The sequence below is a fragment of the Mesocricetus auratus genome, unplaced genomic scaffold (genome assembly GCF_017639785.1).
Source record: "Mesocricetus auratus isolate SY011 unplaced genomic scaffold, BCM_Maur_2.0 Super-Scaffold_4256, whole genome shotgun sequence".
NCBI lineage: Eukaryota > Metazoa > Chordata > Mammalia > Rodentia > Cricetidae > Mesocricetus > Mesocricetus auratus.
The window spans coordinates 61606651-61629925 of record NW_024429182.1 but is presented as its reverse complement, the minus strand read 5'-3'; positions in this window follow the sequence as shown (position 1 = coordinate 61629925).

Genomic DNA, 23275 nt, shown 5'->3' with positions numbered 1-23275 from the left:
TCCCCTTGGAAGTATAGTTCACTCAGAAGCTTGGGCCAACACTTCCTATAAACCTCTTTGGACATCTGATCAACCGATATCTGAGGCCAAGACATCAATAGATGAAATTTAAGGATGCAGAGATTGTGAGTAACAAGCATAGTGACAGCAGATTAGTCTGCACAGAAATGTCCTCCTGGCCAGAAGACATTATAGTGTCCCAGTGTGAGTTGCCAGGGGTACAGGATGCAGCATCATTTACTCTTCAAAATCCTGGTCCAGACAGTGCTCAGAGGATGAGGTTCTCTGACCGTAGGTGTTCACACTGCCCCTGGTGCCTACCCGCCAATAGCTGCTCAGGAGCCTGTAGGCATCATTCCTGCACCCCTGCAGGCCACAGACAGGGTGGGATATAGGAGGGCAGAGGAAGGATGCCCAGGCTGAGACACTCGGTAGTGGACTCCAGGTGTCTCTCCTGGGCTGTTCTTTCTTAAGGGTGCCTCTGTGGGAACCACATATTCATTGTGGCTTTGTTGTCGTTTCATTTTTGTTTGTTTGTTTATGGTTGTTTTTTGAAGAGTCCTCCAGAATATTGTCTGGCTTCAGAACACTGTAAGCAGGGGTGATATTCAGGACATTCATTGAGCTGGGTAGTTGCTGCACAGAGAAGGCTACAGAAGGGTGAATCTGAATGGATTAAGAACTGACCTCATAAGCTCTGAGCTTTCTAAGATGTATCTTAGGGATACTGTCAAAAGAATCTCCATTCATCTCCAGCTCCCACCCCTGTTCATCCCCCTTGAATGCCCATTCTCTAACTGATCACAGACTGAAGCCCCTTTGGAACAGGCAGGGGTTTGAGTTCCTCCCCTACCCAGCTTAGCAGTGGGCCTGGCAAGGGTATTCAGTGGCATGGCCAGGGGCTGAACATACTAGTGAACCAAGCCCATAGCAGCAGCCATTCTTTCAAATTCTGGAAGCCCTCTCCCCGTACACATAAACCTTGTGTGAGTCTGGAAAAGTTGCCTTTGGCTGAAGGCTGCTGGAAAATGTCTCAGAAATACTGAGGAAATCTGAATAATTCCCATGAGAAAGATTTTCCCATCTGGCCCCAGAGCATTCTGTTTGGCTGAAAACACAGCTGAGCTGATAAACGTGCCTCCTTCAGAATGAAGAATTGCAGGTGGTTTATAGGAACTGTGGTAGAGAAACCAAACTGTTTGCCAACAGTTTCTCTTGCAAAGGTCATTTCTCCCAAAGGAGAAGTAGGTAAAGTGACAGCAAATGGCAGACTGCTTCAGCTGGGGCCTTCGACACCTTGGTGTATTTGGACTAAGATTCCCCCAGGAATCTACCTCACTGCTAAGTAGTGGGAGCTGTGTGGTCCCTGGCCTTGTGCCAGCAGCTGGCATTTGCTGAGACACTCACATTGTTTCAGCAACAACAAAAGTCTAATTCTCACATCATACCCTGAGGAAAGAGTTGATTTTCCAATTTTCAAGCTGTTAAAATCAGCTGATGGCTGATTCTTTGATCAGCATATAAGCAAGCTGCACACATTTAAATCATTGCAAATACCTGTGGTTTTCAGCCTGCCCAGTACATGCTAATTAAGGCTTTTTTGTAGGAGTGACTTACCTACCTATTCTTGACCCTGAGTCACCATTAGGCACCTGCTGCATATGTATTTCTGAGATTTCATCAGTATGGATTTTTCTAAACACAACACCAATTAGCTTCTAGTTTGAACAAAAGAAATTCCCTCAAACATGCCTGGGGTACAGGTGGAAGTAGATAATTAATGTTTGGGAATATGAGGGTACATGGTGTTCAGTGCACTTCAAGTTTAGCAGTGCCCATGACTTCCTTAGTATGATATGCCTCTAGACTCCAAAGAGCGATGGCCCCAAGAGAGACCCTCCAGTAGCAAAGTCCCCAGTGTCATGAAACCAAGCCTTTGCTGTATGGTCAGCCAGAGGCTTCCAAGTCCCAATCTTACAAGGCCATGGCCCAACATAAAACTTGTACAGAAAGCTCCAAGTGGTTGGTGGCCTTAGTTGGTAGTTCCTGTAATCCAAATCCTAAGAGGAGGGCTAGGCTCAGGAGACATATGCATGGGGTTGAGTGTTAGCAGAGGGTTTCTGGAAGAAGCCATGGAATAGCATGTGAGAGCATGACTAGGCCACAGTCCACTGAGCTGACTGACTTTAATCAGTAAATGCCACATAGAGCCTCATGGCTGCCCTATGCAACATGCAGTACTTATCTGTGGTCCTTTGTGTAGCCTGTGCCTTGTTCAAGGGACCATGAGGGAACTACTTCCCTTCCTGATGTTGAAGGAATCACCCATGTTCCAGAATCCAGTGACACTTCTGCTAGCCCAGATGGCAGTGTCATGGTTTCTAGACAAATTGAACTCAATTAGAAGCTTTCCAGTCTGCTTCCTACTGAGTGACAGAGGGATCTGAATGAATCTCTCAGGTCCTTGATGGTAATCTAAGATGCTGATGAGGGGCCACAGCTATATAGTTAGATGTTGTCTTAGTTTTGCTTCTGTTGCTGTAATAAAATATTCAAGAGAATCATCTTCAAGAGAGAAAGGGCTTATTTAGCTTACAATTCCAGATCATGGTCCATTATTCTGGGGACATTATCACAGAACCTAAGCAACCAGTCACATCCATGATGAAAAAGAGAGAGAATGAATGCACGCATGCTCAGAGCTCAGCTCACTTGTTCTACTTCTATGCAAATCAGAAACCCCAGCCAGGGAATGGTGCCATCCACAATGAGTGGGTCTTCTCACCTCAATTAAGACAATTAATACAATCGCCCATAGTGTACAAATCAACCTGATAGGTAATAGCACTTGTTCCAACACTCTTCCCAGGTTATTCTAAACGTGTGTCAAGTTGGCAACTAAAAATAACCATCGAGATGGCACAAACTAGTGATGTACCCCAGGGCCTAGTGCAGTGTAAATAAAAAAAAGCAAAAACTGGCCCTCATTGCCATGACTCTGGTTCATAGGCCATTTACAGGGAATCCCCATCATCTGACTTCAGATGGTAGGTTGTGGCTACAGCCTGCTCTTCTGTGTGTTCAGGTTAGAGACTTCCCATTTTCATGAAGTTACCTAGAATTCATGCTTTCTTGTGTCTGAAGAGATGGGCCCATGCCCTTTTCCATATAGGTGGCCCACAGCAGGAGTGAAACCATACTTGGTATGACCTGAGCAAGCATGGGAAACATAGAGACCTGAGGGACCATGGGAAGCCAACCTCAAGAGAACTCTGGAATGACCCTCTACTCCTCTACCTCGTGGGGAGAGTCCTCATTTCTGTGGGACCTAGATCAGCTAACTACTACCTGGAGCCTTAGTTGCCAATGACAGCAGAGAAACTGAGGGAGATGGCAACATTCTTGGGCTTGGGTTCTACAGACCAAGTCCTTTTCATATGCTATCTAATTCCCTTCCTGTGTGGAGCTGGCATCCAGGAGGTGAGTCAGGAATATGGCTGGACAAGAAAGAGGTAGTCAGGACTCCAAGGCCTCCTCCTTCTATGGCCACATGCCCTCATAGACTGTTGCATTAAAATGTACTCCTCAAACTTAATAGGGACCAGAAAGCTATGCTTCCTGAACAAATCCAGGTCTAGTTCATGTGATCTTCAAGCTGGGCATAGCTGTCACCATATTGGATTTCACAGAACGTGTATGCTGAGTCCTGGTTTCTGCAGCTGAGCTCTTTGTTTTCCAGGACTCTCCTTAGTTAAAACTCTACTGTTCCCTTCATTGCCATTCATTGGCCATACATTTCTGCATCCTGGAAAGGCTGCAGTGGACAAGAGGGATATCCACAGGCAGGTAGGTGTCCGAGGAGCCACCAGAGCCCTGGAGCCCAGTGTGTCAAACCTGTGGTGTGACAGGTAGGCCTGACCTCTGGCAGGTCACAGTGGGATAAGGAGAAATCAGCATTCATGTGGCCTCAGCATATCCCTGAGTCTGGAAAGAAAACCAGTTCTTTGAAAGCCCTGGAGTGAGGAACCGAATTGTCAAGAAATCCGGTCTAGACAATGGGCTTGTAATGACCTTGAAAGTGAACCTTTCAACCTCTCTCTCTTTCCAGTTTGCTTTAGGTGCCAGTTCTCCTAGCAGGCAGTAGCAGGAGTAGAGCCCCCTCCCCAGGAATTTCCAAGCAGGAGGGAGGGAGGTATGAGTGTGGGGTGACCTTTAGGGCAGCCACTAGCATGCAGATGGATGCTCTTTGAAAGACACAGGGTTTGCTGTGGAGGGAGCTCAAAGAATAGCAGAGCTCTGGGATTCAGACAGGCATGATGTACAGCCTCCTTACTAATCTGATGGCCCTTTATGGTGTGCAAAACTTGTTCACACCTGACTTGCCTGTCCAGGTCTCTAAGTGCAGTATGTAGTAGTCAAAGAGGGAGAGGACAGCCATGGTTGTCAGAAATGGAGATGGGTGTTAGGGAGGAGGATGGGAAATGGGTGGCCAGGGATGCAGTTACAAGAAACGTTAATGTGTTGCAGTGCAGTGTTACCACTATTGTAAGCATTTCCGCATGGGTCGGGACAGGATGGAACAGGAGTGGGTCAGGTATTCTGGCACTCGGGAGCCACAGAATACTGGGTGTTATACAGCTCAGGTGGAAAGGCATCCTGGAGCTCGGGAGCCAAGGACCACCACAGGTTGCAGTAAGCTTAGCTGCTTATAGCCCAGCTTCAGGGAAAGGCTTCCATCGGCTCAGCTCAGCCAGGACGGGGTCTTCCAGCTGGGGATGTTCACCTGGTGTAGCAGTTTTGCTCCGCAGGAGGTTTCTCCAGCGAAGTTGTTACAGTTCAGCTCTGTTCCTGGAGAGCAGAGAGCAGAGAGCCGGAGCAGAGTGTAATAGCTCTGCTCTGCCAAGGGAAGGTTTCCCGGGCAAGTGTTACAGCCCTGCTCGTTCTGTTCTGCTCTGCCCAGGGTCGCCTCCACCACAAAAGAAGATCTTCACCCAAAGCTCATCCAAAGGGGTTTATTGGAAGGCAGCTGGACCAGCCAAGCTGAACATTCACAGGGTTTATATATGGATTCTTGGGGGTGGGGAAGTTTTTCCAGGGTAGGGATTGGCCCGATTTCAGTGCTGAGCTCAGATTGGCTAGAGCTCTGCTCGAGGATTGGTTACTATTCTGCACAGGATTAAGGTCAGATTTGGCTCTGGTTTCAGGGCCAAAATGTGTTTCTTTCTCTGGTCCTTTTTAGCCTTTTGGCTCCAATTTTAGGGCCAGGGTACATTTCTTTCACTGACACAGATTCCAGGGACAAAGTGTGTTCCTTTGCCACTGGTTTTAGGGTCAGGGTACATTTCTTTGGTTCTGGTTGCAGGGCCAAAGTGTGTTTCTTTGGCTCTGCTCAGGGTGTGTTTCTTTGACTGGTTCCTTTTCCCTACAACTATGGCTGGCAACAGTCAGGGAACTTCCAAACAGCTGCTAAAGAGGAATCTCATTGTTTCTAGAACCAAGTAACAATGAGTGTCAGAGCTGATTGATGTGCCAATTATCCAGATCTGATCATTAGACTTGTAAGCATGTGTTGCTATGTCATGCTGTACACAATAAATATGGAAAGTCACTATGTGTCAATTAAAAACAACTGAATAAATAAATACAATCTATCAAAAGCACACACCTAAAATAACAAGAGTATATCTTCTGGGGCTAACACAGACCCCTTCTGGGAGAGTTCCCTCCTCTAATGCGGAGAAGCAGGGTCCTGTTTTAAGGAAGGACAATAAAATAGTGTCCTCTGGGGACATCCCAGTTTAGCTCCAGTTCTGGTGGCAATGGCAAGATAGTTTCACACTGGGTTGCATCCTAAGCAGGCTTTCTAGGCTCCTCCTGAGATCAAATGGGTTGAGATGAAGGGTGCTGTGTTGGGAGTCATGGACAGGGCTCTCAAAGGCAGTGCCAGGTTCCAGCCACAGGTGGTCTGCTTTTGGACGTTCCTTCACGTGAGTGGAGTTTCCAAAGAAAAATGTGATAACAGCAGCAGAAAACAGTTCAATGTCTAGGTGGGCCATCTCTCCTCCTCTCCATTCTATCCCAATAACCTGCTCTCCCCAAGTTCCCACTGCAGCTCAGACTCCACTGCTTAGCTTCCAGCCAGCACAGCACAGATTCACCTGCTAGAGCACCTTTAACCAGATGCAAACCCTGCCTTTTGACTTTTTCCTCTTCTCAGCTTCAGCAGCATGCTAGAGAATCTGATTTCTGTACACCACTATGGGATTTCCAGTGTTTTTCACCATCACAACAGCCCAGGATGTTTTCTTCTGCTCCTCTAGGAGTCTGGGCTCAGTCTGTTTCCGGATCTACATGCACAGGCCTTTGTGCATATCTCCTTCCTTCCCTTCTGGGTAAAGACTTGAGTGGACTAGTGGGCCTGCTGACAATACAAGGGGGTGATTAATTTGTGAGATACTGCACACTGTTTCTCCCAAATTAACAATTCGGAAGTATGTGAGTGCCCACTGCACAGTGTTCCTAGAGAGGGGGGAAGCCCCGTGTAGATTTAGCCTGCATTTCCCAGTGACCTAGGACATGGGGCATTTTTACTATACACTCAGGCCATCCTGAATCCAGTCTCAGAGAGAGGGAAAGGGCTCTCCTTGTTTGATTTGCCATTTCTCAGGTGGGCTGATGGTGTGGGGAGAAGTTGTACTCCCTTCCCTTCTGTACCCCTCAATGACAGAGATAGGTTTTGAAAAAGCAAATGACAATTTTCTCCTGAAAGCTAGCATTACAGGACCCAGCATAGTGTGCAGCTGGGATGCAGAACCTTCTGCATGTGCTTCCTCTGTGAATGGTCCTCCATGTTTGAGAGCTTGTGAAAAGCTTTCTGAAGAAAAGTCAGGACAAATGCCTCCTCTAGGGCCCTCTTCACACACTTCTCACACTGCGCTGTGTGCTATGGTGAGGGGAAAAGTGAGAAAAGAAGAGTTGATACTGAGGGACTAATTCATCAACTAACAGACAAGATGACTAATTTTTCTGTTTATATTAATTTATTTTTGAATTTGCCACTTATAAGAATGATATGAGGCTCAGAGCCTCCGGAGGCCTGGGGACTGCACCCTGGGGAACCTATCCTAGTGGACCAGCCCATCCAGAGTCTGCCAGCATCAAGGTTCTAGTCCCACCTGCATCCATGGGAGGAGGTAAGCATGGGCCTGTTGCCTGCCCTCCTCTGGTGTCCCGCTCAGAGCCTCCTGAGGCCTGGGAACTGCACGCAGGGGATCCTATTCCAGTGGGCCAGTCCATCCAGAGTCTGCCAACGTCACAGTACTAGTCCTGCCTCCACCCACAGGAAGAGGAGAGAGATCAGTGTATTGGATCTGTTTGCACCCACGAGAAGAAAACCTTGGCCCCATACCAACCATGAGAGGGAGAGAAACCACTGATACCCACTGGAAGAAGGGATAGGAAAATGACAGTATTAAGAACACAGTCAACAACAGAGAGATCAATATGACGCCACCAGAGTCTAGGGACGCCATACCAGCAAGACCTGAACATTCCAACATAGATGAAGCAGAAGAGAAAGACACTAAAAACAACTTTATGAAGATGATAGAGACCCTCAAAGAGGTAATGAGAAAATCCCTTAAAGAAATGGAAGAAAAAACACACCAAAAATTTCAAGAAATGGAGGAAGAGACAAAACAAAAATTGCAAGAAACAATTCAAACAATGCAAGGTTTGAAGCTTCAAGAGAGACAATTAAAAAAAAGAGTTGCAGGGAATGCTGGAAATAGAAAAGCTGGGTAAATGATCAGGAACTTCAGAGGCAAGCATAACCAACAGAATAAAAGAGATGGAAGAGAGAATCTCAGGTACTGAAGACACACTAGGAGAAATAGATTCATCCACCAAAGAAAATATTAAGTCCAACAAATCCCTAACACAAAATATTCAGGAAATATGGGTCACCATGAAAAGACCAAATTTAAGAATAATAGGTATAGAAAAAGGTCAAGAAAACTACCTCAAAGGTGCATAAGACATATTCAACAAAATCACAGAAGAAAACTTTCTCAACCTAAAGAAAGACATGCCAATGAAAATATAAGCTTATAGAACATCAAATAGAGTGGACCACAGAAAAGTCCCCTTGCCACATAATAATCAAAACCCCAAACATACAGAACAAAGAAAGAAAATTAAGAGCAACTAAGGAAAAAGGCCAAGTAACATATAAAGGCAAACCTATCAGAATTACACCTGACTTTTCCATGGATTTTCTGAAAGCCAGAAGGTCCTGGATAGATATTCTACCAACACTAAGAGACCACAGATACCAGCCCAGACTACTATACCCAGCAAAGATTTCAATCATTATAGATGGAGACAAGATATTCCATGACAAAACCAGATTTAAACAACATATATCCACTAACCCAGCCCTACAGAAAGTTCTGGAAGGAAAACTCCAACCCAAGAAGTTAACTACATCCAGAAAAATATAGGCAACAGATAATCCCACATTACCAACAACCAAAAGAAAAAAGGGGGTGGAAATCCACACACAATACCATCACCACCAACAAATCCAAAACAAACAAGAATGAACAATCAATGGTGATTAATATCCTTCAATATTAATGGTCTTAACTTGCCTATAAAAAGACACAGGCTAACAGAATGGATACCAAGACAGAATCCATCCTTCTGCTGCATGCAAGAAACACAATTCAACTTCAAAGACAAAGGTACCTTAGAGTTAAGGGTTGGGAAAAGATTCTCCAATCAAATAGACCCAAGGAACAAGTGGGGGCTAGCAATTCTAATATGTAACAAATTAGACTTTAAACTAAAATCAATCAAAAGAGACGGAGGAGGTCATTTCCTATTCATCACAGGAGAAATCCATCAGGATGAAGTCTAGACATCTATGCCCCCAATACAAAGACATCCACATTTGTAAAAGAAACATTGCTAAAACTCAAATAACACATAAAATCTCACACACTGTAGTGGAAGACTTCAACACTCCACTCTGACCACTAGATAGGACCACCAGACAGAAACTTAACAAAGAAACAAAGGAACTAATAGAAGTTATTACCCAATTGTGTTTAACAAATATCTACAGAACATTCAATCCAAACACAAAAGAATATACCATCCTTTTGGTGCCACATGGAACCTTCTCTAAAATTGACCACATGTTTTGCAACATAGCAAACCTCAACAGGTACAAAAAATTGGAATAACCCTGTATCTTATCAGACTATCATGCTTTAAGTTTAGAATTCTACAACAACACAAATTGCAGAAACCCTACAAACTTATGGAAATTGAACAACATACAATTGCATCATTCCTGGATCAAGGAAGAAATAAAAAAAAGAAATTAAAGACTTCCTGAATTTAATGAGAATGAAGACACAACATACCCAAACTTATGGGACCCTTTGAAAGCAGTGCTAAGAGGAATGTTCACAGTACTAAGTGCCCACATGAAGAAACTATAAAATAGTCATATTAGAGAATTAACAGCATAACTGAAAGCTCTAGAACAAAAAGAAGCAAACTCACTCCTGAGGAGTAGATGCCAGAAAATAATCACGTTGAGGGCTGAAATCAATAAAGTAGAAACTAGGAAAACAATACAAATAATCAATGTAACAAGAGTTGGCTCTTCGAGAAAATCAACAAGGTAGACAAACCTTTATCCAAACTAACCAAAAGGCAGAGAGAACTTGCAAATTAACAAAAGCTGAAATGAAAAGGGAGACATAACAACGGACACTGCGGAAATCCAGAGAATCATCAGGTCATGCTTTGAAAGCCTGTACTCTACACAATTTGAAAATTTAAGGGAATTTGAAAATTTTCTGGATAGATATCACTTACTTAAATCAAGAACAGATAAGCAATTTAAATAGACCTGTAACCCCAAATGAAATAGAAGCAGTCACCAATTTTTCCCAATTAAAAAAAAAAGCCCAAGGCTAGATGGTTTCAGTGCAGAATTCTACCAGAAATTCAAAGAAGAGCTAACACCAATTCTCCTCAAATTGTTCCACACCATAGAAGCAGAAGGGTCATTGCCAAACTCTTTTATGAGACTATAATTACCTTTGTATTCAAGCCACACAAAGACACAACTAAGAAAGAGAACTACAGACCAACTTCCTTCATGAACATTGATCCAAAAATATTCAATAAAATACTGGCAAATAGAATCCAAAAACACATCAGAAAAATAATTCACCATGATCAAGTAGGTTTCATCCCAGGGATGCAGGAATGGTTCAACATATGAAAATCCATCAATGTAATCTACCACATAAGCAAACTGGAAAAGAAAAACCACATGATCATTTCAGTATATCCTGAAAAAGCCTTTGACAAAATCCAACACCCTGTCATAATAAAAGTATTAGAGATATCAGGAACATACCTAAACATAATTAAAGCAATATACAGCAAACCAACAGCCAACACCAAAATATATGGACAGAAACTCAAGGTGATTCCTCTAAAACCAGGAACAAGACAAAGTGGTCCACTCTCTCTGTGTCTCTTCAATATTGTACTTGAAGTTCTTACTAGAGCAATATGACAACAAAAGGAGATCAAGCTGATACAAATAGGAAAAGAAGAAGCCAAACTTCCACTATTTGCAGATGATATAATTGTTTATATAAGTGACCAACTCTGCCAGAGAACTCCTACAGCTCATAAACATCTTCAGCAAAGTGGAAGGCTACAAGATTAACTAAAAAAATCAGTAGCTCTACTATATACAGATGATAAATGGGCTGAGAAAGAAATCAGAGAAACATTATCCTTTACAATAGCCACAAACAACATAAAATATCTTGAGGTAATGCTAGCCAAACAGGTGAAAGACCTGTATAGCAAGAACTTTGAGTCTTTAAAGAAGGAAATTAAAGAAGACGCCAGAAAATGGAAAGATCTCCCATGCTCTTGGATAGGTAGGATCAACATAGTAAAGCAATCTACAGATTCAATGCAATCCCCATCAAAAGCCCAGCACAATTTTATGGAAAATCAAAAGACCCAGGATAGCCAAACAACCCTGTATAAAAAAGGAACTTCTGGAGGCATCACTATCCCTAACTTCAAGCTCTATTATAGAGCCATAGTCCTGAAATCAGCTTGGTATTGGCAGAAAAGTAGTCAGGTAGACCAATGGAATTGAATTTAAAATCCTGAAATTAACTCACACACCTACAAGCACCTGAGTTTTGACAAAGAAACTAAAACTATACAATGGAAAAAAGAAAGCATCTTCAATAAATAATGCATTGTAACTGAATGATGGTGTGTAGAAGAGTGCAGATAGATCCATATCTATTGTCATGCACAAAACTTAAGCCCAAATAGATCAAAGACCTCAACATAAATCCAGCCACACTGAATCTCTTAAAAGAGAAAGTGGGAAGTAAATTAATTGGTACAGGAGACTACTTCCTGAACATAACACCAGCACAGACAGAGATGGACAATTAATAAATGGGACCTCCTTAAACTGAGAAGCAAGGCAAAGTACACTATCAACAAGACAAAAAGGCAGTCCACAGAATGGGAAAAGATATTCACCAAGCCCACATCTGACAGAGGGCTGATCTCCAAAATACACAAAGAACTCAAGAAGCTAGTCACCAAAACACCAAATAATCCAGTTAAAAATTGGGGTACAGAACTAAACAGACAGTTCTCAATAGAGGAATCCAAAATGGCTGAAAGACACTTAAGAAAGTGCTCAACAGCCTTAGCCATCAGGGAAATGCAAATCAAAACAATTCTGAGATACCATTTTGCTCCTGTCAGAATGGCTGAAATCTAAAAGAGCAATGGCGGTTTATGCTGGAGAGGGTGTGGAGAAAGAAGAAGACTTCTCCACTGCTGGTGGGAGTGCAAACTTGTATAGCCACTTTGGAAATCAGCATGGAGATTCCTCAGAAAAATGGGAATCAATCTACCACAAGATCCAGCAATTCCACTCTTAGGCATATACCCAAAAGATGAACATTCATACAAGGACATCTATTCAACTATGTTCATAGCAGCATTATTTGTAATAGCCAGAACCCGGAAGCAACCTAGATGTCACTCAATTGAATGGTGGATAAAGAGAATGTGGTATATTTACCTAATGGAGTACTAGTCAGTGGGGAAAAACAATGGAATATTGGAATTTACAAGAAAATGGATGGAACTACAAGAAACCATCCTGAGTGAGGTAACCCAGTCACAAAAAGAAAAACATGGTATGTACTCACTCATATATGGGTTTTAGACATAGAGCAAAGGATTACCAGCCTACAATCCACACCACCATAGAAGCTAGGAAGCAAGGAGGACCCTAAGAGAGATATACATGTTCCCTAAGAAAAGGGGAAAGGGACAAGATCTCCTCAGCTAATTTGGAGCATCAGGAGAGGGGAGAGGGAGTTAGGAGAAAGAGAAGGGGAGAAGAGGAGGGAAGAGGACATGATGGAGCAGAAAGATTGTGTCAGGGGAAGAATAGAGGAGAGCAAGAAAAGAGTTACCATGATAGAGGGAGCCTTATAGGTTTAAAGAGAAATCTGGCACCAGGGAAATGTCCAGATATGTATAAGGAAGACCTCAACTAACAATCTAAGCAATAGTGGGAAGGCCACCTTAAATGCCCTTCCCCGATAATGAGATTGATGATTACTTTATAAGCCATCTTAGAGTCTTCATCTAGTAGCTGATGGAAGCAGAAGCAGACACCCACAACCAAACACTGAGCCTAACTCCTGGAACCAAGTTGCAGAGAGGGAGGGGTGATGAGCAAAGGGGCCAAGACCAGGCTGGAGAAATCCACAGAAACAGCTGACCTGAACAAGGGGGAGTTCATGGATTCCAGACTGATAGCTGGGAAACTAGCACAGGACTGATCCAGATCCCTGAATGTGGGTGTCAGTTAGGAGGTTTGGGCAATCTATGGGGCCTCTGGTAGTAGATCAGTATTTATCCCTAGCACACGGATGGACTTTGGGAACCCATTCTACAAAGAGATATACTCTCTCAGCTTAGACACACGGGAGAGGTTCTGGGCCCTGCTCCAAATGATATGACAGACTTTGAAGATACCCCATGGAAGACCTCACCTACCCTGGGGAGCAGAAAGGGGATGGTTGGTGGGGGCCAGGGGAGGAGCGGAGGGAGAGGAAACTGTGATTGACATATAAAAAATGCTTGTTTCTAAATGAAATTCTAAAAAGGGGAAAAAAGGATGGGTATGAAATGTTCTGATTCTGATGTAGCATTCAGTTTATTTATTCATTTATTCACTAATTCATTTACTCATTTACTCATTCATTCATTTTTTCATTTACTCATTCATCTACTTATTCAGTTGCTTACTCTATTCATTTTATCTCTACATAGCAGCTTGTACAAGGGTCCCTACTTCACACCCATTGACTAAACTGTTAATTAACTTCTTTATCAGTTTTCTATTCCATTTCTTTTTCTTTTCCTCTCCTCTCCTTTTCTGCTTCTCTCTTTCTTTCCTTTCTTTCTTCCCTTCTTCATTCCTTCTTTCATTTCTCTCTGTCTCTTTTTCTTCCTCTTTCTTTCTGTCTGTCTGTCTTCATTTTTTCCATGTTTTCTTCCTTTAGATAATAACACCCTCTGGTAGAGTTCCTTGGGTCCTTCCCCATCAGACCTTCACCTTGATCCTTTGCTCCCACTCTGGCTGGACCTGCAGAATCCAGTTCTAGTAAGAAAATTGCTGAATCACCTTTTAGCAGGGCTCTGAGCTTCACCATTGTCCTTCAGTATCTGAGCAAATTCCTGACCTTCTCTCTTTGAGGCTGACTAGATTGGTCCACTTCCATCACATCCTAGCAGGTCATGTAGGAATAATTCCCACTCTTGATACTTATTTGGCGCCTTCAAATCCATGCCCCCACCTTGGGTACAGCACCGCCACCCTGCTCATGTCTGTAGTCATGGAGTTTTCTCCTGTGGTATTAGGTCCTGAATGAAATATATTCTTTCCTTCAATATGAATCATTGTCACTCATATGCCCAGCCTTGGGGTGGCCAGGGCACTTGGCCCCCATCTTTACTGTTCTGTGAAGAAGGGGACCAGGGAGGCAAAGTCAACACAACATAACAGGACACTGAAAAAGACTGGCTGCTCTTCTTGGGTGGCAGAAAGAGAAGGAAGGAGAGGAGGAGTGTGCCTTCCAACTGTCTGTGAGGACACCATCACTACTAGATCACCGAGATGTGTGTAAACATGGCTGAAAGGAGTGGAGGGAGTAGAGGAAGAGTGACTGGAGATGGCGATTGCCCCACATAGTCTATAATGTGTCATTGCAGTAATAAGCAATATCATGTTCTAACTCTTACTGCCTGGCCTAGGACCCCAGGACTGATAGGAAAGGCCTGTCTGCCAAGAGGCTCAAGGCTGTGTATGTGTGCTGATCCTGGTCACCAGTGAGAAAGACAGCCTCCTAGCATGGGAATCTATCACACAGGATGCCAAATTGTCACTCCACTCAGCACATAAGTGACTTCCTAGCTAGAGGTGTGGGAACCTATATAGGCAGGTTCTATGGCTTTTTGGGTGATCTCTCTTGGCCATTGAGAGAAAATCTGACGGAAAAATACAGCTTCGAGAGGTGAAAGAATCGAGATGTAGTAAAGTGACCTCACTTTCACAAATAGTAAAAATGTCAGCATCCTAGCCTGTAAGAGGCAGAAACGAAGCCGTATAGCACAGGGGACTCAAAGCCTGCATGCTACTACTGATTCATTTGGAGCCATTTGGCAAGACTCAGTCAGGCATGAAGAATGGCCAGGTCAGTAGAGGAAGCCAGAGGGAGTGGCCAGGGCGAGGGAAGAGTGAGGTGAGCCACCCTTTTGCTGTGTCTTCTATCAAGAGCCTGTGCCTAGAGGAGAAGGGAACTACTTCCTGCAGTTCCTTTACTTGACACAGTGGGTGGTGCCCAGGGTATCTTAACAATGAATGATGAGTAAGTCCAAGAATGCAGGGAAGAAGGAACAATGACTTTGGTGCCACACTAAGGACTTGAGGCATGTCTCTGCTTCTCACTTCCTGAAACTTTGGCCAGACAAATGAGCCTCAGTTTCCCTATCATGCTACATTGATATAAAGACAGCAATTAGCCATAGACTATGCTGAATTCTGCACCTTGGGCCTTGCTTACTGCCAGGATACTCAGGTACCTGGCAAAGGCACTGTTCTCATTGGTAGGGCTCTCTACTCCAGGGCACAGGAGATAAACAGGGTGCAGCAGAGATAAGAAAGTACCACATGGAAACCTCCCTCTTCCCATGCTGCCTCTACCATCTTCAGTTTTCTTTATGGAAGTTAGTCACTCATTCCTTCTGCCCACAGTGTGACAACAATAAAAAAGACCCTCCAGGAGCTGTGTTGCCTGCCAATGAGACAGTTGCTGCCAGATGCAGAGAGCACATTAATGTCAAAACTAAAAGAGTGTGTGCCCTGGCCTCCTGAAAGGACAGAGGATGTGATCTGGGAAAGTGTTTCTTCCCCAGAACAGAGCAAGCAAGAAAGGGCTGTGTGCACCACTTTATTCGAGCTACCTATTTGTCTACAACACTCTAACATCCCTGCATGGAAGCTTCAGCTCTAAGAATACACCATTTCTGGGCACCCACAAAACTGAAGGAACCAAAGGACCAATAACTCCGGAGTATCCAGAGTGGACAGCTGTGTTATCAGGGCAGCCTTTTCCCAGACTCAACTCCAGCTTCCCAGCAAGCAAGCACCAAGAGCATCAGCCCTCACTTACTCATTGCGACCATGCTCCTGTTGGCATGTCTCACTGATGTCATGGACTATATCCTAAAGAAGTGTCTAACACAGAATCCTTCCATAGAGTTGCCCCAGCAGAGTGAATGCCTGCTCCATTGGTCACCTCCTGAGCCCACCATGTACCTTATAACTCTTAATCCAAGTGCCATGAGCATTGTCCCTGGGAACCATGATCATAATCTCCTAGCAATGAGCAGAGACCAGTGACATAATCTTGAGCTTGAGCTGCCGCACATCTTCCTGTACCTTTTCACAGGTTGAGCAGTGTCCAAGACTGCAGTAGGAGGGCTGCCACACTGCACCGGTTTGTCTCCAGCAGTCACTCTTCCTTCATTCGGTGCCGACTCCTGGATCCTTTACATCAGGAAGGCTCTGGATTGTGTGTGTGCATTTGTGCAGTGCCTTTGCACTTGCCTTTTCTCAGTGCTGTCTGTTCCAGTGCTCAACACACAAAATTGGCTCTGCCCACTACAGTGGTGCAGGTAGCAGTTAGAGGCAGGAAAAGTATTACTGTGCATTGTGGTCTCAGCAGGTTAAAACATGTTGAAGCAGTTAGACATAGAAACATCATGGTGAAGATGGTAAAAATAGGAAGATAAGACTCCATGGACAAAAGCAAGCCAAACCATTGAATGAGCCACATAGTTCATCTTGACAGGAAGGCTGGTGGCTAGTATGCTTGAGGTTTGAATGTACATGGATGGAGGTCCTTACTAATCTGGGAACCATCCTATAGCTCATATAAACCTTAAAACATAACTCCAGAGTCAGAAAACACATGCAATGTGTGATTTCACTCATGGAGAACCCCAGAATGGGCAGTTTTACAGACCCAGAAGTTACTGCTTTCTTCAGTCTGGTGCTGGGATTAGGACTTAACTACGCATTGGAGGTTCTTCATTGGGGACTGAAGTATTACACCACTGGGTTACAGTAGCATTTTCATAAAGTTAGATGAATTGTGTACTTTGTAAGTTGCATGACAATTAATTTTTCTTTAAAGCAAGTGGATGCATGGTACTCTAAATGTCTAGTGTGCAATTTCTTGCCTGCAGTGGTATGGTCTGGATGCAAAGACTCTACAGTGTCCAGTCTGAGAGTCCTCACCTGTAGCTGGACACATGGGACTTACAGTATCCAGTCTGAGATTCTTACAACAACATACAGGCAAAGTGCTATGGAGTTTCAGAAAGTATGACCTAATGCTCAGGAATGCTTTACTCATGTCTCCTCTGATTTCTGCCTGCCAGAAAGGTCACTGCAGGGACTGAAAGGGGAGCCAGGGAAGGATGGATCAACAACAGAGTGATGGGAAGAGGAGGGGATAGAGACACAGTGTCTAGGGAGTTGGGGTCAAGATGGGGGCAGGGTGTTCACGAGTCAATCTATCACTGAGGATACAGAGGTAAACCAAGGGGTGGCTGCACAGAGGAGCTAGTCACATGATTTCAGTGGAGTTGTGCTGATACAATGCCCTTTCTGCATCCAAGGAGGAGATATGTAAAGACATGCTCTTAAGGCAATGCATCTGATGAGAGACCCAGCACAGGCATGTGCTTCTTCAGGGGATCTTTGTGGAGACCAGGAGAGATCTCACTGCTATGATGTCTGCCCAGAGATCCTGAAATGAGACATATTCACTCCTCTTCTCTCCCCTTGAGATGCAATTTCAGTCCCATAACATGCCTAGGTTTTTACTGCTCTAAAAAGCATGTGTCTGAAATTATATTAAAACAGTCCTAATGCAGCCTCTTACTACAGCTCCCTCCCAATGGTGTATGGGATAGGAGACCAAGACATATGACTTTATGACTAAAGAGAGTCCAGATACCATGTTTAAAACTACAGTCAGCACTCAGTGACCACCGGTACTCCCTCTGTGATATAAAAATTATTGTTATTATAATAGTTCAAAAGTAATTCACTGGCTATCATTAAAATACTTTCACATATCACTTTCTAAACCTGAAACTGTATTGACTAGGTTTTGTTCTTTTGTTTGCTAGTGCATACTCATTGAACTAATGTTAGCGTATATTCATTGAGCAAATATCCTTTCTTATATCCACTTCATACCCAGTGCACATGAACTGTAGCCTTGCACTGGAATCATTGTGAGTCTACATGGCCTCTCCTGGAGACCTGGGGAGAAGCTGGACCTTGGAAGGGGCCCTCACAGCTGTGGACACCTCTGATGTAAAGGAAACCTTGTCTAGGGCACAAGCAACAATGAAGTACCAGGTACATGTGTATCCCCCTCTGCCACTCCTGAGAGTCACTGCTGTGGGTGCTTCTCCATGTCTCGTCTGTGGAACTAGCGGGAGACAAGGGGAGTGTCTCTCAGTAAAGGGATATTTGAACTCGGTGAAATGACCATGTGATGCTAAACAGAATGCTTCCAGTGGACACTTAAAACTTTATTCTCTGGGAAAACAAACTGTGTGAAAGCAATTTCTTTTCTCTGATCATATTCTATTTTTAATGATACTTTTAAGAACTTTCTCTTGAGGCAGCAATTTTAGACTGCACTACCATTCCAGGCAGCAAAATGTAAGTATGGCACTCTTAAAGCAGGGTTAGCTTAGACATGGAGCCAATCCCTCCTCTGTCATTATACCCACTCTCTATAACAAGGAATTTTAAATCAAACCCTTCCATGAATATTTTTCTTTACAAAATAGCTGTAGCAACTTACACACACACACACACACACACACACACACACACACACACACACACACCTTACTCCTGAAACTGCACTTCCTGGCCATGTCTAGGCAGAGCCAGAACCTGCTCAGGTTCACATCCCCCTGAACCTCTGAGAGCTGTCCTGGCACTTCAGAGGTCAGGAAACCTACTTCTAAGCAAATGTTATGGGCCATCAGCATCCAGTCCCTGGGACTAGGCAGGGACACAGAGCACCTCTGCTGCTGTGGGCTGATGGTCCAGCTGCCTGACAAGGGTCGGAACTCACAGCTCTGAGCTGAGTTCCCTGAGCTGTCACACTTGGTGCTGGTTGACCTGTTTCTGTTGAAGCTGCCAAGGGGGGAGGAGGAGGAAGAGGGTATTCTGAGAGGACTGGCCATTTAGTCACCTAATTTGCAAGTCATCCTAAGTTACGCTTATGCTTGACAGTCTCTTACTTTACAGCATAAACCTAATTTTATTTAAACTTGCATTTTCAGACTGTGTCTCACCCTCAAGGGAGAAAATGAATGCTTAGGAGATGAAATGGGCACTTTTACTTAAAAAAATGCCTCTACAAACACCTCTTGCTCTAGTGAAGCTAGAGAGTGGAGCACCTGCATCTATGAAGGTGATATGTTTCCCTTAAAAATAAAGTGAGTAATCGTGGGCACTCCAGTTTACCAAAACAAATAGACTGCGGGATTGGACTGCGGTCGATTGTCTTAAATGAATACTCTATTGGAAAGAAGCCATCCATCTGCAGCTTCCCTGAAACTTACTGATAAGCCATAAATCCATTAGGAGATTCTCCCTTCTGCAATTTAGAATGATGGAGAAAAAATATTTATGCAGGAACAGCCGTGTTTGGGATGATGGTTTTTACGAACATGATTCATGTGTGATAGATCATCAGTGGACAGCCATCCTTGAGCTCCTTTTTAATTTCATTATGAATCTCGTGATATTTACTGTACAAGCAAACAGAAACCTGTGAATATTTATGGGAAGTAGTGGGGCTTTTAATATGAGCAGGTGAATAAATCCACACACCCTGAAAGGAGGGAGATAAACAGGGTTCAGATCGGCAGCAATTTTAGACATAATTTTCAATTAAAATGGAGTTGTGTGGAACAGCACCATGCTCATTCCTCATGTTCCTGTGGGCTCCATGGCAGGTAGGAGACTCAATGTGCCATCGGGCTATTCTCTCAAAGACTTGATGGCAGATCCACGTGGGAACTGGGGAGGAGTGTGTCTCTTCAGACCCTTTCTTTGCATAACTGCTGGGCACAGAAGGCAAACGTTCCTAGAGAGGCTTTGGCAGCCTGGCTAAGCTTTTGACATGAGACCTGATGGCCATGATGTACTGTGTGCAACCCTGTATAGCTGGAAGAGCAACTAAGAACCCTGGGTGTACCAACCTGAAGATGCCCCCCCTGACAATGACACTCCCCGGACAATGAGCAGCATGGACACAAACCAAGGTTGTATTTGTTTTAGCAAGTCTCTGCTTTCAATAAGGAAAAGGGTTATATATCATCTAAATTATTTTATATTTTCAGCAGTCCCTGCCCTAATGCTCAGACATCAAAGCAACTTAGAGAGGAGGCTTAGCTTTTGAGTACAGTGGTTCCTGAGTCACGGCAGAGCTCTGTGGGAAAGCCCGCTGATGAGAGCAGGCACCTCATGGTTGGTTCAGATCCACCTCATGCCCCTCAGTGACTATGTGGCTGCTGTCTAAAGAGCTTTGCAGATCTTAACCCCTTTTTCCTCCAGTGAAAAATGAAGGCAATACCTCTTCCTTTTCAGGGATTCCCAAGGATAAAATGCAAACACTGTTAACAAAGTCACTGCTGCCAGGGGACAAAGTGGCCACTGCTCCTCATGCGTGCATCCCTGCCCCCACCGTGTGCTTATCTCTGAGCTTCCAGAAGACAGGCGTTCTGGCAGCTCACTGTCACATTATTCCTGCTGCAAGCAAGTCACAGTGTCACTGTTGGACCAAAGCAAGCACACCTTGGGCCATTAAAAAGCTTAGAGGGGGGTGTGTGCCTGGAAGAGGCTGTGTTTTTGCCGAAAGAAGGGCTCTGGCAGCTCTGGTACCCCTGGCCTGGATCAGAAGCAGGGATTGGGTGGCTCCTTCCATGTCCCAGTTATACTTCCACCCTAGAGTGGCAGCTACGAGGTTGCAAGTATCTTGGAGTAGCAGGCTGAGTATCCTCTGAGGGCCCAACTCAGGGCAGCAGCTCTGGTCTGGCACATAGCAGGCATTTCATGAAAGATTTTTCAGGAGTACAAAGTGAATGTCAAGACTGTTAGAAGTTTCTTATAGGATGTGGCCATCCCAGTGACCAAGCAGCTTTCTCAGGGATCAGGCATAGGTATAGAGAGAACACCCTGGCCCCAGCTGAAAGACTGGTCGCAGTCTCCAAGGAAACAGGAATGAGCTCTCAGGAGGAAGAACAGATGCTGGAAGGCAATATTACAGGGATTTTCTCAAAGTGGAGGTTTGTAGGGGCTAAGAGACCTGTTCTAGCCCTACCCAGGGTCCCAAAGGTGAAATGCTTCTCAGGAGTGAAGGAGGGGGTAAAGGATTTCTACAGTAACTTCACATACAATCTGAGGGTCGTGCTCTGTATTTCATGTGCTATTTATTTATTTATTTATTTATTTATTTATTTATTTATTTATTTATTGGTTTTACGAGACAGGGTTTCTCTGTATTGTTTTAGAGGCTGTCGGTCCAGCCCGGCCTGGAACTCACAGAGATCTGCCTGCCTCTGCCTCCCGAGTGCTGGGATTAAAGGCGTGCGCCACCACCGCCCGGCGTTCATGTGCTCTTTATTATTGTGTTTCTACTCTAATAATCCTGTCCTACTTTTAACTTCTTCTTGTTTCTTCTTCTATTCTAAAAACTCTTCTTTGGGAGCCTTGAAGTGATAAAGACATTTCTCTCATTGGTCAAAAGCACATTCCTAGAGGATGTGATAAGGAGCTCAGCCATTTGCCATAACAACACAAGGGTTCAAGGCCATACGAGCAAAACCGTGACCAGACAGTGCCCAATGACAACTTAAAGACATAGATCTATTGTTTGTAGACTTGCAAGTGAAGAATTAGCGTGCTTTTCTCTTAGTAACCTTGGTAGACATCTATAACTCTGACTTTGTATAAGCTGTAAAGTTTTCTTTTTATCAAAAGTCTTTAGTCTGGTTTAAACATGCTCTGAGGTGAAAGTGAGCTGATTGTGTGCTGTAGTCTGAGTAAGAGCACAGCGCAGGGTATTAAGGGTTAATACTAGTTAACATCTGCCATATCTCTCACGGCCCCTGACAGGAGGCTATCAGGCATTCCTGTTCCCTGAGGTGTCACTGGGGAAGCCCAGCAGAGTGTTAGACCCTTTTGGAGGACAGCTAGCTTAGGTTTACTTAATCAACTCAGAAGTGTCACTGACTCAGGCAGATGGAATGGTACTCACTGACATAACTCATTCTCCAGGGTTGCAAGTGGGCAGAAGAGAGGAGAAGTCTGGACAATGCTGCCAAGCACCCTGTCCTGTTCACATGCTAAGTGTCTGTCTTGAGCCACAGTGCCACCAAGTACTCTGTAAGAATGTCAGGGCTCTATCAAACATCGATCACCCCCATATGGGACCACATATGTATGGTACTAATGGGAAGAGAGTTCTGATGTTTATTAGCTTTGAGCCAGACTTGGTGGGAAAAAGGCAGAAGGCACCAGGGCAATGGTGAGGAGGTGTTTTCAGATATTGGAAAGCCAGGAAGACAGAGTCAGAGTCCATTTTCGCAAGTGAAAGGGATTTTGTGTCAGCTCACTGCCAGCTCTGTGTGGGTGCCGCTGGACATCATCACCTCTCTCCCATGTCTTCTGAGGGTGGAGGGAGTGTGGGCTGCTCATGCTCATTTTTCTGTCCATGGAGACTCATCTGATTCTCATGCTGATGGTGGCCTCCTGTTCTGTGTTGTAAGTGCACAAGCACACGTGTACCACCAGCTGGGTCATCTTTGAGTGAAGGTGGTCTGTGAGTCCCATGAAGATTCCTATTCAGGGCCTAAGGCAGAGACTTTCCAACCCTTCTGTATCCTGAATGTACCACTGGAGGTGGTACCAAGGTGGATGGATGCATTGTTGGGAGATCTGCTTGTGGCCACTGTCTTGGACCACCATAGAGATGTGGACACTGGCTAGCCAGGAACACGATTCTTCTAGAGCTGAGAAAGAAGATGGGTAAATCACTGAGTTCTAAACATTTGTAATGAGATAGGAGATATTCACTCCATGCTAGAAAACAGAATTAAAAAGGGATTATCAGTAGCTGGGGGTGTGGCTCCTCATTAGTTATGAGTATTTGCTGCTCTTGCAGAGGACTGGAGCTGTGTTCCTGGTACCATGTTGGGTGGCTTACACTGATCTATAACACACAAATAAATAACAGATGAAATTTTTTAAAAAGAGGACTATCAAATTGAGTCTGTAGAAAAAGGAACTCTGTTGTTGACGAGGGCGAGTGAAATGGGGCTTTCACTGGACTCCATCTGAAACTCAAGACAGGGAGCTCCAGATGGGAAGGGAAGGGAGCTATCACAGTGCTGAAATGCGCTCACACCATTACCTTATTTAAAATAGCAGAGCTTATCTGTTGAGGAAACAAGCAGCTGTATTGAGAAGCAATTAATTTAGTAATTAGGAATGAAGATCACAAGCTCCTGGCAATCA